The following is a 16,390-nucleotide window of genomic DNA, read 5'->3' on the forward strand; positions in this document are numbered from 1 at the left end:
TGACGCTGATTTATTTTCCTTGAAAACACGCCCGGTTACGCCCACCCCAAAAACGAAGCTCTTCCAATGAAGGGGGTGGAAAAAAAGTAAAAGCCTTCCTTCCGAATGAAATGATTATGTTATCAAGCCTCAGTAGTGTTAGTAAGCGTTGGCAACACATCACCAACACCGCCACCACCACCACCACCACCACTTACGCAGCCAGGACGGTAGCAGCTCCAACACTCATCAATGGAAACCCCAGTGACATAACGCGCTGCATGAATGTTGAATTTATATCCTTTATTTTGGAGCGTAAACTGAGCAGTTTGCAGCCGCGGCGCCGTTGCAGGGGATGGGTGAAAGGTTGCTTCGCCTTTAAGGAAACTTTTCACGGAGCGGAAATTGGAAATGTCTTTCGCATTAGAGGATTTAATTCCGGAGGATTATCATTATCTTTGCCGAGGTTGGGTCAACTTCGCGTGGTCGCCCCTGTTGTCGGATATATATATATATATATATATATATATATATATATATATATATATATATATATATATATATATATATATATATATATATATATATATATATTTGATATATATTTTATTATCTCTCCTCCTCTCTCTCTCGCGTGTTATATATTTTATGTATTTTTGTCGTCTCGCCTAAGAAGGCTCAACGCCCCTTGAATGTCTAGATTTTTGTTTATTGCCAAGGTTGGGTTATGGTGACGTTTACAGAGTATATATATCGTACATAAAGTTACATTGTATTGCCGTATTCGCGATTTGGCCTTTCTGATTACTTGGAGTGAGGTGTTTTTGCTTTAAAAACTAAATGGTGAAGTACTATGAGATGTAAAGTTAGCTTAGCCAGTCGTAATTAAAGGAAACGTTTTGAAGTTTTACATCGTATGGACTAATATCCTAAGTTTTATGAAATTCTCTATGGCAGTATTATATATATATATATATATATATATATATATATATATGTATGTATTTGAATATGTATATATATATATATAAAGTAATGGATTTTAATGTTCAAGCAGAAAATAGTTTAATGCATTAATGAGTTTTTCATCGACGTCTTACAATTTGTTCCTTTCGATTTCAATGATTGTTATCATTCGAACTCATCGCTATTATTATTATTATTATTATTATTATTATTATTATTATTATTATTATTATTATTAATTTAAAGATTTTGGTGTATCATTTACTAGTCTTAACATACGGTTTTGGCTGATTCAAAACTGCTACATTTTAAGTGATTTACTGAATGTAAAAAAAAAAAAAAACCGTTGTTTATGTGAAAAGCAACCATGTACAATTAACAATAGTTATATAGTAGCCATTAGTAAATGTGTACAGTTGATAACAGTTATGTACCTGTCAATAAATGAGTAAATTAGATAGATTTCTGAACTGAAAATGACATTTCAAGACTGCTGTACTGAAACATGACATTTCAAGATTGCTGTACTGAAATATGACATTTCAAGATTGCTGTGCTGAAACATGTGACATTTCAAGATAAGATTCCAACCTCTTTAAGCGTCTTAAACTTGACGGCTCTTAAGAAAAACTGATTTTCTGAAGATTGTAACATTTTTTTCAAGAAGGTTGACCTCGCTTGATAGTAGGTAGGGAGAACTTACTCGCAAAACATTGATTACAGTATGGTACTTGCAGTGAATGACTCGATTATAATTCCTGTTGTTAAGGAGGAAACAATTGTAATAGGCTGATGCTGTCCAAACCTTAAAGGTCTCGTGATTTCTTAGTGAACGTGTCAACAGGTCCCTTTTTTTTTGGTAGCATGATGTAATTTTGCTAGTCGATGATATGATTTTGCTAGATATAATGTTGTTAGTAAACGTTATAATTTTGTTATGAGATGATATGATTTTGCTAGTAGGTGGTATAAATTTATTAGTAAGCGATATTTTGCCTGTAGGTGATATAATTTTGCTAGTATGTGTTATAATTTTGCTACCAGGTGATATAATTGTGCTATTAGGTGATATAATTTTGATAGTAGATGATATAATTTTGCTAGTAGGTGATATGATTTTGTTAGTAGATATAAAATTGCTAATAGATATAATTTTGCTAGTATGTGATATAATTTGCTATTAGCTAAATATAATTTTGCTAGTAGGTGATATGATTTTGCTAGTAGATGATACAATTTTGCTAGTAGATATAACTTTTATAGTAGATATAATTTTGCTAGTATGTTATATAATTTTGCCAGTAGATGTAATTTTGCCATGCTAATAGATATAAATTTGCCAGTAGATATAATTTTGCTAGCATGTGATATAATTTTGCCAGTAGATGTAATTTTGCCAGTGGAGCAAAGACGTAAGGCGAATTAAGGGTAAGAACAAGTATTGCCAATCACTCGGAATCGATAAGTATCGGTAAGCAATATTTGCCGTGCACGGTAGCCATCAGTCTGACACGCTTATAGTCTTAGGTGTTGTTAAGTTATACTTGACCACAACTTCGTGAAAAACAAGCGAGTTCCTGAAAGCGCGCCATAATGACCAATGAACGTGAAGTATAATTATGCACTTATGCACTTAATTTATTGTTCCATGGTCTAGTTACTTATTTCCTAGTTTCGAAGTTTAAATCATACACTCTTGGTGAAACTGCACGCAACTTGTGTACGTTAATGTGCGTGTAATGTACGAGGGACTAAATATACTTTATTTTGCCATCACGATGGAGTTAATTCCTTGTTCCATGGGCTAGTTTGTTCCCTACGTTTTCCATTCGTTTAATCATACTTTCATGGTGAAATTTCCCACAACTTGTGTGCGTTAGTTTATTTGTAACTTACGAGAAAACGGTTCTTTAAATCTTGTCATCAGTGTTTCCTAAAGTGTTCATTTTCTCCTGAGGACTAAATCTCTTCACGTTGCCCAAAACCGTCGAAGGCGTGTCTTCGACAATGCACTCGCGTGTATATATGTGTGCGTCTATGGTAGTCTGACCTTTCTCGCCTTCCTTAGCACGTCAGACTCCATGACCTTTGACCTTAAGTCCTTCAAAATGAGTGCTCGACAGTTACGGTTTGTCATTTCATCCTGAACCGAAATGTTTTTCGTTAGACTTATTCAAGTTGATGTCACAGTTGGGGAGCAAAGGAGGATGACGTCACTGACGGTAGAATGAAGCGGAATATTTGAGGCAGACGTTAAGGGAATACACTTTTTAATTGATTATGTAAAATAACATGTAATTCATCCATCTCTTTAAGCATTCATAGCGAAAATACCATTATTTTTATTTTTGATGGAATTCCAGTGTTCGTTAAAAAAACGATAAGTTGAGGAGGGAAAAAACTGGGAATAATTTTTCAATGGAACTCTGCACTTGAACGCGCCCCTTTGATCTTTGACCAGGTGGGTCTGGCTGGGCTGGAAGGCTTTGGCCTAATAGGGAGATTGGCTGTGTTCATTAGAGTACTGCTCTCAATTACCAAGTTTTCCCTCGGAAGTGACAAGGCTTTGAGGTCGGAGGGTATATATATATATATATATATATTATATATAGGCCTATATGTGTATATATATTATATATACACATATATGCACATATACATACACATACGCCTATATGTATGTATGTTTATCTGGTATATGTGTGTGTTTGCCTTTCTATGTGAGAGAGAGAGAGAGAGAGAGAGAGAGAGAGAGAGAGAGAGAGAGAGAGAGAGAAAGAGAAAGAGAGAGAGCTTTGCACGTTCATAGACAAACAGTAGGCGATCCGTCGATGGACTTAACCTATTCAATTCATAATTCTGCCGTTAAATAACTCACATGTTGAATCTAATATCTCTTTGAGACTAAAGTTTCTTTTATAAATAAAAAAAGAGATTGTTATCATACGCTTGATGATTCATATTTGTTATATGAATACCGAATTTAAGGCGAGTTTTTCTCTCAGTTAATGATAAATTCGTTATCCGTTTACGAAAATATCTCATTTTATGCTAGGCCGATAGTACTAGATGTAGACTAACGCTCATAAATTGAGAGGTTATGATCAATTGATGATTCGTGTTTGTTACATGACTACCGAATTGCTGCCAGGTTCTTCTTGCAATTAATTATAGAATCGTTGTCACGAACATGTCTAATAATGTTATGCCATAGACCGATAGTACCTCAGCCTAATGCACATATAACGAAAGGAAGCGGAGTGCACGCCTTTCGAAATTGCGGAATATTACCGGAAAGCAAAGAGGAGATTCCATAAAATTGGACACAGATGGAAAGGGCGATAAATGAAGGGGAAACTCGATTTAACAGAGTAGTGAAAGACAGCAGATCTTAGCAGAGCAAGTATGGGACGTGGTAGGAAACCTACATTTGTGAAACGTTCGTTACGCTATCCTGCAACTGCTGTATGTTTCCGGTCAGAGCATGGGTATAGCACCCTGGTTTTGTGGGGGGAGGGGGTGGGGCATGGTGGGAGAAGTTCCCAGAGGTTTGATGGGAAGGTTAACACTTAAAGCTTGCCACTGTTCCTCTCTCTCTCTCTCTCTCTCTCTCTCTCTCTCTCTCTCTCTCTCTCTCTCTCTCTCACTATATATATGTGTGTGTGCACTGTTTGTCTATACACAGGTTTAGGCAGAGTTATAATACTAATTGATATCCTGATAATATTCAACCTCGCACTCAAATGCGTGACATGACAGCTATATAGTAAGAATTAGTGAAATCATGGTTATTAATATTACCGAAAATATTACATTATCGCAGAAGGAAACCAGCTGCCGGATGTGGAATGCTAACACACGCAAAAAATAGCCGAGCGAAGAGTAGAATACGATGCATTCGAAAATAGAGAATGATAGAGGAAAAAAGTTTATGCAAACATGGGTCAAACGTTCTTGGGAGATGTCGAAAATATATTTATGATCCGTTATCATCTGCTTGCATGCAATCACGAATTGAATGAAGTCGCGTCGTCTTTCCTATTCGGGAGTCGATGGAGCTAACCTCTCTCTCTCTCTCTCTCTCTCTCTCTCTCTCTCTCTCTCTCTCTCTCTCTCTCTCTCTCTCTCTCTCTCCACACGCAAGCATACTACATTCTGTCACCTTCGTAAGGTATTGTTAGGATTCAAGTAAATTCTCTGTAGGGTAATCATTTTCAAGATCAGATTGTATAGACATTTAAGATAATAATATATATGGGTCTAAAGATCGAGGGTCTAAAAATCGATATATTATGAAACGAAGATATATATGGGTCTAAAAATCGATATATTATGAAACGAAGATATATCTAACAATAGGGTCTAAAAGTCGATAAATCGATACGAATCGAGGGTCTAAAAACATTACGAAACGAAGATATACAGCCTATATAGGTCTAAAAATCGAGGGTCTAAAAATCGATATATTACGAAACGAAGATATATGTGGGTCCAAAAATCGAGGTCTAAAAAAATCGATATATTATGAAACGTGGACGAACAAAAGAATATATGAATAAAGTAACGAGAAAACGAAGACAGAGAAAGCTTTGGAAAACACTCACGGGGAATTCAGGCGACTTTGGAGGTGATACATGATTTCATGTATATGCAATATCATGACAGTAGGATGAGAGAGAGAGAGAGAGAGAGAGAGAGAGAGGGGGAGAGAGAGAGAGAGAGACAAGGCTGTAAGACACTGCATTGTAAAGTAGGAAGTTGGACGTTAGGTCTCGCGTGATACAGCGAATATAACGATTTCTAAATCAATTTCCCCTTTACTTTCCTTTTTATTTGCGTGTTTTATTGGTTTTGACACCCAATGGTATAAAAAGTATATGTTAAAAGTAGAGTAGCGTAAACCGTCTATCTTGAATCTTGTTCTTGAAAAGAAAGAAAGAAAATGGTAGTTGGGCGGAAGCGCGTGAGTCACTGGCTAGATCCTTCAAAATCATGATCTCTCTCTCTCTCTCTCTCTCTCTCTCTCTCTCTCTCTCTCTCTCTCTCTCTCTGGCTGGTGGCTACGTTTCCAATGTCCTTCGGTTTGGAGGTAGTCTTTTTCTTTTTTCTAGGCTAAAGTAGGCGTTCGGTAGCAAATATGATAGATTGGTACCTTTAATTAGACTTATGTATTATTATAGGCATTCACGTATTATGATAATGGCTTCAATTAGCGTGGAAGCATGACATTCCTCTCGCTAATTAACAACAGAGCATGCTAACAGCATTCTAATAGGAGTTGATGGCTATCCTCTTGTTATTATAATTAATTAAATAACGTGAGTTTTTAGTTTGTTTGCCATAGTTGTCATTCTCTCTCTCTCTTCTCTCTCTCTCTCTCTCTCTCTCTCTCTCTCTCTCTCTCTCTCTCTCTCTTCCATTGCTCTTTAAAGATGTCATTTGTGTAACAGCTATCTGTTTACGATTACATAAAAGAACGAAGTTTCTCTCTCTCTCTCTCTCTCTCTCTCTCTCTCTCTCTCTCTCTCTCTCTCTCTCTCTCTCTCTTTGGAATTTTTTTTGTATATAATTGACGAAGGTTGTCTTATTGGTTTGATCATATATTTTAATGCGAAAAAGGCACAAAAACGTGGATTGTAATTATATATCTATAACAAAATGAATGCGCTGTGCTTGTTGTAGGCCTATATATAAAATGGAAGAATTGATATATATTACTACCTATTTTTGTTTATAAATAGCAGGCAATATATGTATATATGTATATGTTTATATATATATATATATATTGGTATATATGTATATGTATGTTTATACGTATGTATACACATATATGCATATAAATATAATATATAGGCCTACATATATAAAAGTTAACCTTGGTGTTCCCAGCCATTATTGCAGATTGAAATTGATAGTCCCATGCTTCTCTTTCATACGCTGCTAACGACAACAGTTGACTGACCACCAGGAAATTTACTTCAGTGCTTCGGTGAACAGAAGCGTAACGTGTCTCAACAATACCTTACCCATAGCGCTCCGTCTTAGCCTGGGATTCGATCTCGAGGTCCCTCGATAGTGAGGTTCGATAGTCATCTTGAAGACTGTTCTTTGCTCCGGTTATTAAAGGTGAAGGATATATATATATATATATATATATATATATATATATATATATATATATATATATATATATATATATATATGAATTATTGTAACCAGTATTTTTCAGTCGACATTTACGTCAAATTTAATCTTTTATGAGATGTAGTATCTAATATTCTTTATTTAGAACATTAGCTTTCGTAAATTTTTTTGCTATCTGAAGGTCACGCCAAGTGTTCTATTGCTCAGTATATATATGTATATATTCTCACGAGGTAACACGTGTATTGGAGGAGGAGGAGGAGGAGGAGGAGGAGGTGGAGGAGGAGGAGGGGGAGGCACCAGCGTGAACTATCGCCTTTAATCACAAAACAAGAGAATGTAAGTCGCCGTACAGATTTTATTTGTAATGCCACTCCACGCTAGAATACTAATGCCTCTGCTTGTGAAATATGCCTCTGGATATTGCATTTAACTGCCGGATGTTTTATTCCGCTCACTCGAATGAATGCAAGGAAAGCTTCGCCTTTTATTTATGTTTTTGTTTTTGTTTTTTGTTCGGGTGATTTTTTTGTTTCTTGTCGATTCGTTTACTGTTTGTTGTGGGATGATATTGCCTCTCTCTCTCTCTCTCTCTCTCTCTCTCTCTCTCTCTCTCTCTCTCTCTCTCTCTCTCTCTCTCTCTCTCTCTCCATGCGGTTGGAATTACGCAAACAACTATAGTCATTATGCAGATAGGAATGTTTTTTTTATTAACTTATTATTAAAGTCCCACAGAGATATATACAAATTTTTTCTGTGGTAGGACTAACGTTAAGAGTATTCTAAGCGGGAGCCATGCTTCTACTGAACTTCTCCGTAGGGGGATAGGCCCGACAGTGCACCTCACGCTGTGCCCTGTAGGCATTACTTAAGGTCCCTAGCTGCAGCCCCTACCATTCATTTTTACCGTGCCTCCGTTCATATTCCCTCTTCCATTTGACTTTCCATCCTCTTGTAACAACTGCTTCGTAGTGCAACTGCTTTGAGATTTTCCTTGTTATATTATACTTTTAAACCTCTTACTCTCAATATCCGTTTCAGCGCTGAATGACCTCGTAGGTCCCAGGCCTTGTTCTCGTTCTTTGCATTTTGTTACTGATAGTTATCACTGTTGAATCATGTCTTGCCTCTTATTGACGCAGATGTTAGGAATTAAAAATAAAAATCACTCTGATAGCCCGACGGAAATCATGTTCTTTGTATAGTTTGTTGCAGCGTTCAATTAATTTGTATGCGAATGTAGCTTAGGCTTGCGGGAAAAGCAAATTGGATCTGAATTTATTTATTTATTTGGTTTTTTGCAATTTTTTTTTTTTTTTTTTTTTTTTTCGGGGCTCGACCGTTGATGAAAGTATGAATTGTATATCTTGATTGGGGGACGCGGGTGAAAGAATGTTTTGTGTTCCCTTCGCATGGAAATGCAACTGGCAAAAACTTCACTTGAATTTAGCAATGTTTGTGTACATATATATGTTTTTTATTCATCTTTATTTTTAGTTTTTTTGTAAAAGAAAACTATTGTGCCGGCTTTTTCTGTCCGCCCTCAGACCTTAAAAAACTACTGAGGCTAGAGGTCTACAAATTGGTGTGTTGATCATCCACCCTCCAAATCATCTAACATACCAAATTGCAGCCCTCTAGCCTCAGTTTTTATTTTATTTTAAGGTTAAAGTTAGCCATAATCGTGCTTCTGGCAACGATATAGGATAAGCCACCACCAAGCCGTGGTTAAAGTTTCATGGGGCGCGGCTCATACGGCATTATAACGAGTACACCTAAAGATAGATCCTACAACTCCATTTTCGGTGGCCTTGATTGTACGCTGTAGCGGCTGTACAGAAAACTCGATTGCGCCGAAGACACTTCGTCGCATTTTTTACTCATTTTATTTTAGCTGATATTTCTTAATAGCATAATTCTATTCAGATAAAGTTGCAATTTTTCTTATCTGAACCTTAATATTAACTGTTATAATAATAATGATTTTGCAATTATTTACGTAGTAATTTCTGTAATTTATGTTTTTCACAAGACATTTTATTTTTTTTTCTAATTCTGGTCATTTTGCTGTGAGGAGGCTTGACCTTTGTTTCAAAGCTTGGCACAAAAGGCTCATTACCAAAACAGTCATTACCACAACTCATTACCAAAACAGGCATTATCACAACTCATTACCAAAATAATCATTACCTCAACTCATTACCAATACTCACTACCAAAACAATCATTACCACAACTCATTGCCAAAACATTCATTACCAAACGCTTTACCAAAACTCATAACCAAAACAATCATTACCTAAAACAATCGTTACCAAAACAATCATTGCCAAAACTCATTACCAAAACAATCATTGCCAAAACTCATTACCAATACAATTATTACCAAAACTCATAACCAAAACAATCATTGCCAAAACTCATAACCAAAACAATCATTGCTAAAACTCATTACTAAAACAATCATTACCAAAACAATCATTACCAAAACTCATATAGGCTATAACCAAAACAGTCATTACCACAACTCATTACCAAAACAACCATTACCAAAGCTCATTACCAAAAATCATAACCAAAACAATCATTACAAAAACAATCATTACCACAACTCAGTACCAAAACAATCATTACCAAGACTCATTGCCAAAACAATCTTTACCAAAACAATTATTACCTCAACTCATTACCAAAACAGTCATTACCAAAACAATCAGTACCAAAACAGTCATTACCAAAACTCAAGAGAGAAAGTGCGGTTTATGTGTGTATGTGTGTATCACAAAACAACCCTTGTTTTGACACACACACACACACACACACACACACACACACACACACACACACACACACACACACACACACACACACACACACACACACTTTCTCTCATGAGTTGTCAAAAGCGTTTAGAATTTCATTTATGAATTGCAGCCCATTTATTGAATATATATATATCTGTCGAGTAATAACAGTAATGATTAGAAATATATATATACAATTATGCCTGTATCTCTCTGGACAGACCAGACCCCGTTCGTAAATGCACTGAGTTTCTTGCCACGTATCACAAGTCACAAATACCAAGTTCCAGGAAGGAAAAAAAGAAAAAGTCACAGCTGACGTCACACCAAGACTGCCACCATCATCATCATCATCATCATCATATAACACCAAGACTGCCACCACCACCACCACCACCACCATCATCATCATTATCATCATCATCCCACTGGGATGATCTAGTGTTTCCTTGAAGGAGTTGCATATCCTGTGGGAGATACCTGCAGCAGTTGGATTTTCCAGGCAGAGGATGGAAATTTGGAGAGAGAGAGGGGGGCAGGTTTGGGGGACGCTGGAGAGTGAAGGGGGATGGGGGGTGGGGACGGGAAGGGAGGAGGGGAGGAGGGTGGTCAGGTGGGGTCATATTCAAAAGTTTGTTCGTTCGTTTCAGCGCTGTTGCTTCAGGTGGGTGAACATTGGCGGAAGTTGTCAGATGCGGCGAGAGGCATTTGTGGTTGACCTTGATCTACTTTGCCTACGTAGTTCTTTTTTTTTTTTCTTATATTTTTTTTTTTTTCGTCTCCCTTCTCCACGCCTGCTTTCCAGTTTTTGTCCTTTTCAGCTCTCCTGGGTGTGAGCGCACGCGCGTGCTTTAAACCTACACACACACACACACACTCACAAACATTCGTACAGGTATCCCGTGCATTTGTGTCCATCCAGAACTTATTTGTTTTCCCCGGTATGATTTCGTTCTGGACGATCAATTCGACCGCTTTTTCTGTGCGTTCACTCCTCTGGCCCTCCGGTTTTGCCAGAGATTTGTCCGAGGGACCCTTCTCTCTCCTTACAGGAATCTTGCTGTCTCCTTAGAGGAATCCTTCTCTCTTCTTAGAGGAATCCTTTTCGATCCTTAGAGGGATCTTTCTCTCTCCCTCGAGGAATCCTTCGTATTCGAGGGATCCTTCTCTCTCCTTAGAGGGATCCTTCTCTCTCCCTCGAGGAATCCTTCTCTCTCCTAGGAATCCTTCTCTCACCTTCGAGGAATCCTTATCTCTCCGAGGGATTCATCTCTCTCATTCGAGGACTCCTTCTCTCTCCGAGGAACCCTTCTGTCTCCATCGAGGGAGCATTCTTTCTCCTTAGAGGGCTCCTGCTCTCTCCTTCGAGGAATCCTTCTCTCTCCTAGGAATCCTTCTCTCACCTTCGAGGAATCCTCCTCTCTCCTTAGAGGAGTCCTTCTCTCTCCTTCGAGGGATCCTGCTCCTTCACGCCCCCGCAGGTCCCGAGACTTCGATTTTCTTGAACGTTCGACCGTCCCTTCCTGTTCCAGAGAGACTTCGGCATAAAATGTTTTTATAAGAGTTCCTCGGCGCGCTTCCTTTACAATTTGTAGACTGCCCCTCTCTCTCTCTCTCTCTCTCTCTCTCTCTCTCTCTCTCTCTCTCTCTCTCTCTCTCTCTGGGTGGGGGGGACATGGTCAGTGCAATCAGTGCACCTCACGTGGTGCCCCGTAGGCATTGCTAAAGGTAGTTTGCGACTTTTAAGCTTATTACTTTTCCTCCATTCCTTCTTCCTTTCTTCCAGCCGGCTGTCCAACTTCTCAAGCTGTTACTTCATAGGTCGTTGTTGTAGTTCATCTCAGTTATTTTCTGTATCTCTTTCTCTTGCTGTCCAACCACTCTAACTCTTCTTTTCACAGTCTTGAAGCGCTGAATGGCAGAAAGTGCCCTAGTATGTGCTCTTAAGGCCAAAATTTGACGATTCTCTCTCTCTCTCTCTCTCTCTCTCTCTCTCTCTCTCTCTCTCTCTCTCTCTCTCTCTCTCTCTCTCTCTGGTAGGTGAGACTTTGTTTTTTATCAGGAATCAAGAGTGCGTGTGTTGCAAGCATTTGCTAAAACACCCAATGTAGATTTATATTTTCGTAGCAGGTAGAATTTTTGTAGTTAATTTGTATGATGTATCATTATGAGAAATTATGATGTATATTTTGATATACATATAGTCATATATATTAGCATATATTTTAATAATAATATTTATTATTATTATTATTATTATTATTATTATTATTATTATTATTACTATTATTATGGTGAAGAAATCGACAATGATATCAGTGTAAATATATGCTAATATATATGACTATATGTATATCAAAAAATATATCACGATTTGTCATAATATCATACAAATAAACCACAAAAATTCTTCTTCTTCTTCTTCTTCTTCTTCTTCTTCTTATTATTATTATTATTATTATTATTATTATTATTATTATTATTATTATTATTATTATTATTATCATCATCACGTGAAACCCGTGTGTGTCTGTCCAGCCTAGACAAGTAGGCAGAGTCGAATTGTAGGTCACTGTTTGTCACTGGGCGATAAGGAGAAACTTTCGAGTGCCACACAATGATTCTGAGGTTGGTCTGCCGTGCGCCGGCCTGGCCAGATTATCTCCTTTTTATCTTATCCGGCGAGAGATCACGTTTGTATGTGTCTGTCTGTCTGTCTGTCTCTGTGTGTGTTCGTACGTTGTGTGTTTTGTCGTAGCCTGCGCAGGACGCGGGGTTATCGCCTTGAACTTTGACCTGTGGCGACGCCTTCCCTTCCCCGCAGTGGAAATGAGGTAAATGATTATCTAGGCCGCAAGTACTCGAGTGCCTTCCCCCCCTCCTCCTCCAGCCCCCCAAGCCTTTTTATCAAGGTTTGGGGTCATCTTTGTCGCAGTGTTTGTAACCATCATTATTCCGGGAAACGAATTGCACGGCCGTGTTCGAAGGTTAGGAGTTGTCGCAGGTTGGACTTGGAGCTAACTAGAATTTTTAAATGGGATGTTTGTTAAGGTATTGTTACCACGAGTCCAGAGCCTAGGATGTTTCTGGGAACTTATGAATTACAGTGATTTTTTAAAAGGTTATTATTATTATTATTATTATTATTATTATTATTATTATTATTATTATTATTATTATTTATTATTATTATTATTCAGAAGATGAACCCTATTCGTATGGAACAAGCCTACCACAGGGACCGTTGACTTGAAATTCAGGCTTCCATAGAATGTGGTGTTCAGATTATTATTATTATTATTATTATTATTATTATTATTATTATTATTATTATTATTATTATTATTATTTATTGTTGTTGATGTTGTTGTTGTTGTTGTTGTTCAGAAGCTGAAACCTGTTCGTATGAAACAAGCCCACCACAGGAGCCATTGACTTGAAATTCAGCCTTCCATAGAATGTGGTATTATTATTATTATTATTATTATTATTATTATTATTATTATTATTATTATTACTATTATTATTATTATTATTATTATTATTATTCAGAAGATGAACCATATTCGTACCACCACAGGGGCCCATTGACTTGAAATTCAGGCTTCCATAGAATGTGGTGTTATTATTATTATTATTATTATTATTATTATTATTATTATTATTGTTGTTATTATTATTATTATTATTATTATTATTATTATTATTATTATTATTATTATTATTCAGAAGATGAACCCTATTCATATGGAACAAGCCCACCACAGGGGCCACTGACTTGAAATTCAAGCTTCCAAAGAATATTATGGTGTTCATTTGAAAGAAGTAACAGAAGGTGATAGGAAATACAGCAAGTGGAGATCAGTTTTTAGAAATAAGTAAATTATCAAATTAATAAATATGCTAAATAGGTAAAAATGTGGATATAAATTATTGAAATATAATGTAAGAACCAACAACATTTCTTTTGATTGCAATGAATTTTTCGAACATTTTTATTCATTAGATTGAAAGATTCCCAGGGAGCAACAATTGTTAATCGAAGTCATGAAATGAATTGATGAATTAGATTGACAGATTCCAATTCAACATCATTGTTTATCGAAGTCATGGAATGAATTGATGAATTAGATTGACATGATTCCAATTCAACAACATTGTTTATCGAAGTCGTGGAATGAACTGATGCATTAGATTGAAAGATTTCAATTCAACAACATTGTTTATCGAAGTCGTTCATTGTTTATCGAAGTCGTGGAATGAACTGATGCATTATATTGAAAGATTTCAATTCAACAACATTGTTTATCGAAGTCGTGGAATGAACTGATGCATTATATTGAAAGATTTCAATTCAACAACATTGTTCATCGAAGTCGTTCATTGTTTATCGAGGTCGTGGAATGAACTGATGCATTATATTGAAAGATTTCAATTCAACAACATTGTTTATCGAAGTCGTGGAATGAACTGATGCATTATATTGAAAGATTTCAATTCAACAACATTGTTTATCGAAGTCGTGGAATGAATTGATGAATTAGATTGAAAGCTTTCAGTTCAACAATATTGTTTATCGAGGTCGTGGAATGAAGTGATGAATTAGATTGAAAGCTTTCAATTCAACAACATTGTTTATCGAAGTCATTGAATGAATTGATGAATTAGATTGACAGATTCCAATTCAACAACATTGTTTATCGAAGTCATGGAATGAATTGATGAATTAGATTGAAAGCTTTCAGTTCACCAACATTATTTATCGAAGTCATGGGATGAGTTGATGAAGTAGATTGACAGATTCCAATTCAACAACATTCTTTACGTATTTAAAAATCCTGTGGTGTGGGAACGCTGGTTTTATTTTATGTTTCAGAAGAACTCGAATGTGCTTTTATGTCTCTCGGGGTGTCGAAGGATTGGAAAGGAGAGTCCTGTAGTGTGTGTGTGTGTGTGAGGAGTTTGAGGTAGAGGTTAGGTAGGAACGTAGGTAGATTCCTTATTATGTGTCCTTGACCAGTGGATCTCGCCATGGCCCGCCCCTGGCCCAAGTTGGCCCGTCCCGAGTGCTCTCTCTCTCTCTCTCTCTCTCTCTCTCTCTCTCTCTCTCTCTCTCTCTCTCTCTCCAGCTGCCTTGCTCCTTTTGTGCGATCTTGACATGTGACCGCTGCCTGATTCTCTCTCTCTCTCTCTCTCTCTCTCTCTCTCTCTCTCTCTCTCTCTCTCTCTCTCTCTCATGAACCCTTTTACCTTTTTCAAGGGTATACGCCCTGAGCATTAAATGTGACCACCGTTTTAGATTCGGAAATCAAATTCTTGTAATGTTTTATTTTATGTTCAATGTGTTAGTTGTTGTTGGTGCTGGAGACGAGATAAAGTTCAATGAATATAATGATTGTTTGTTCTCATATTGCCCGAGGCTCCTTTTACTGATGTGGTGATCTGCTCTTTTTTTCCTTCATCACTTATTTTGAAACCTCAGTGTATCTTAGTCTATGTTAAAATGGATTGCTGCTTGTGGGCATACCGGAAAGTGTTCGTTCATTTACATTAAGTTATCATTCCCTTTTCTGTTATGTCTCTGTTCCTAGACCTTTTGAGAATTCTGTGTAATGTTGCCAGACCTTTTGTGAATTCTGTGTAATGCTCCCAGACCTTTTGAGAATTCGGTTTAATGTTCCTAGACCGTGTAATGTTCCTAGACCTTTTGAGAATTCTGTGTAATGTTCCAAGACCTTTTGAAAAATCTGTGTAATGTTGCTAGACGTTTTGAGAATTCTGTTTAATGTTGGTAGACCTTTTGAGAATTCTGTGTAGTGTTGCTAGACCTTTTGAGAATTCTGTGTAGTGTTGCTAGACCTTCTGAGAATTCTGTGTAATGTTGCTAGACCTTTTGAGAAGTCTGTGTAATGTTGCCAGACCTTTTGAGAATTCTGTGTAAAGCTCTTAGATCTTTTGAGAATTTTTTGTAATGTTCCTAGAACTTTTGAGAATTCCGTGTAATGTTCCTAGACCTTTTGAGAATTCTGTTTAACGTTTCTAGACCTTTTGATAATTCTATGTACGGTAACGGAAGATTGCTTCGTAAGTGTATAGGCTTTCGAGCTTTTTGGGTTTTCGAGCGTGTTCGATGCTCCTCTGCCGTTTTGAACGACGATCATCACAACATCCAATGAATAACGATATTCAGTGAACAACAACAATGAATATTTACGACTGGTTCCATGGGATGAGTTACCGTAAGCCTGATTACGATACCACTCAGGTCCTCGTTCACGCTGACCGTTCGTTTCTCTTTTTCTTTTCGGCCACGAGGACTCACTCCGTCTCTTTCCAGTGGGCTGAGAAGAACCTCTAAACAGAGAGAGAGAGAGAGAGAGAGAGAGAGAGAGAGAGAGAGAGAGAGAGAGGCCTTCCTCGCCTTTTACTTGGCGGTGCTTCTTTCGCCACAGAATGGGGCCTCGTCCTCTGGTGAATGCGTCCCTTCCTCACCA

General features: G+C 37.2%; 1 protein-coding gene across 10 annotated transcripts in view; it reads left to right on the forward strand.

The window, feature by feature from the left end:
* Positions 1-16,390, forward strand: part of LOC136840709 (orphan steroid hormone receptor 2-like) — a 369,221-nt gene that overhangs the window by 1,215 nt on the left and 351,616 nt on the right. The gene's annotated exons all lie outside the window — the stretch shown is intronic.

Source organism: Macrobrachium rosenbergii, chromosome 8 (assembly GCF_040412425.1).
Source record: "Macrobrachium rosenbergii isolate ZJJX-2024 chromosome 8, ASM4041242v1, whole genome shotgun sequence".
Lineage (NCBI taxonomy): Eukaryota > Metazoa > Arthropoda > Malacostraca > Decapoda > Palaemonidae > Macrobrachium > Macrobrachium rosenbergii.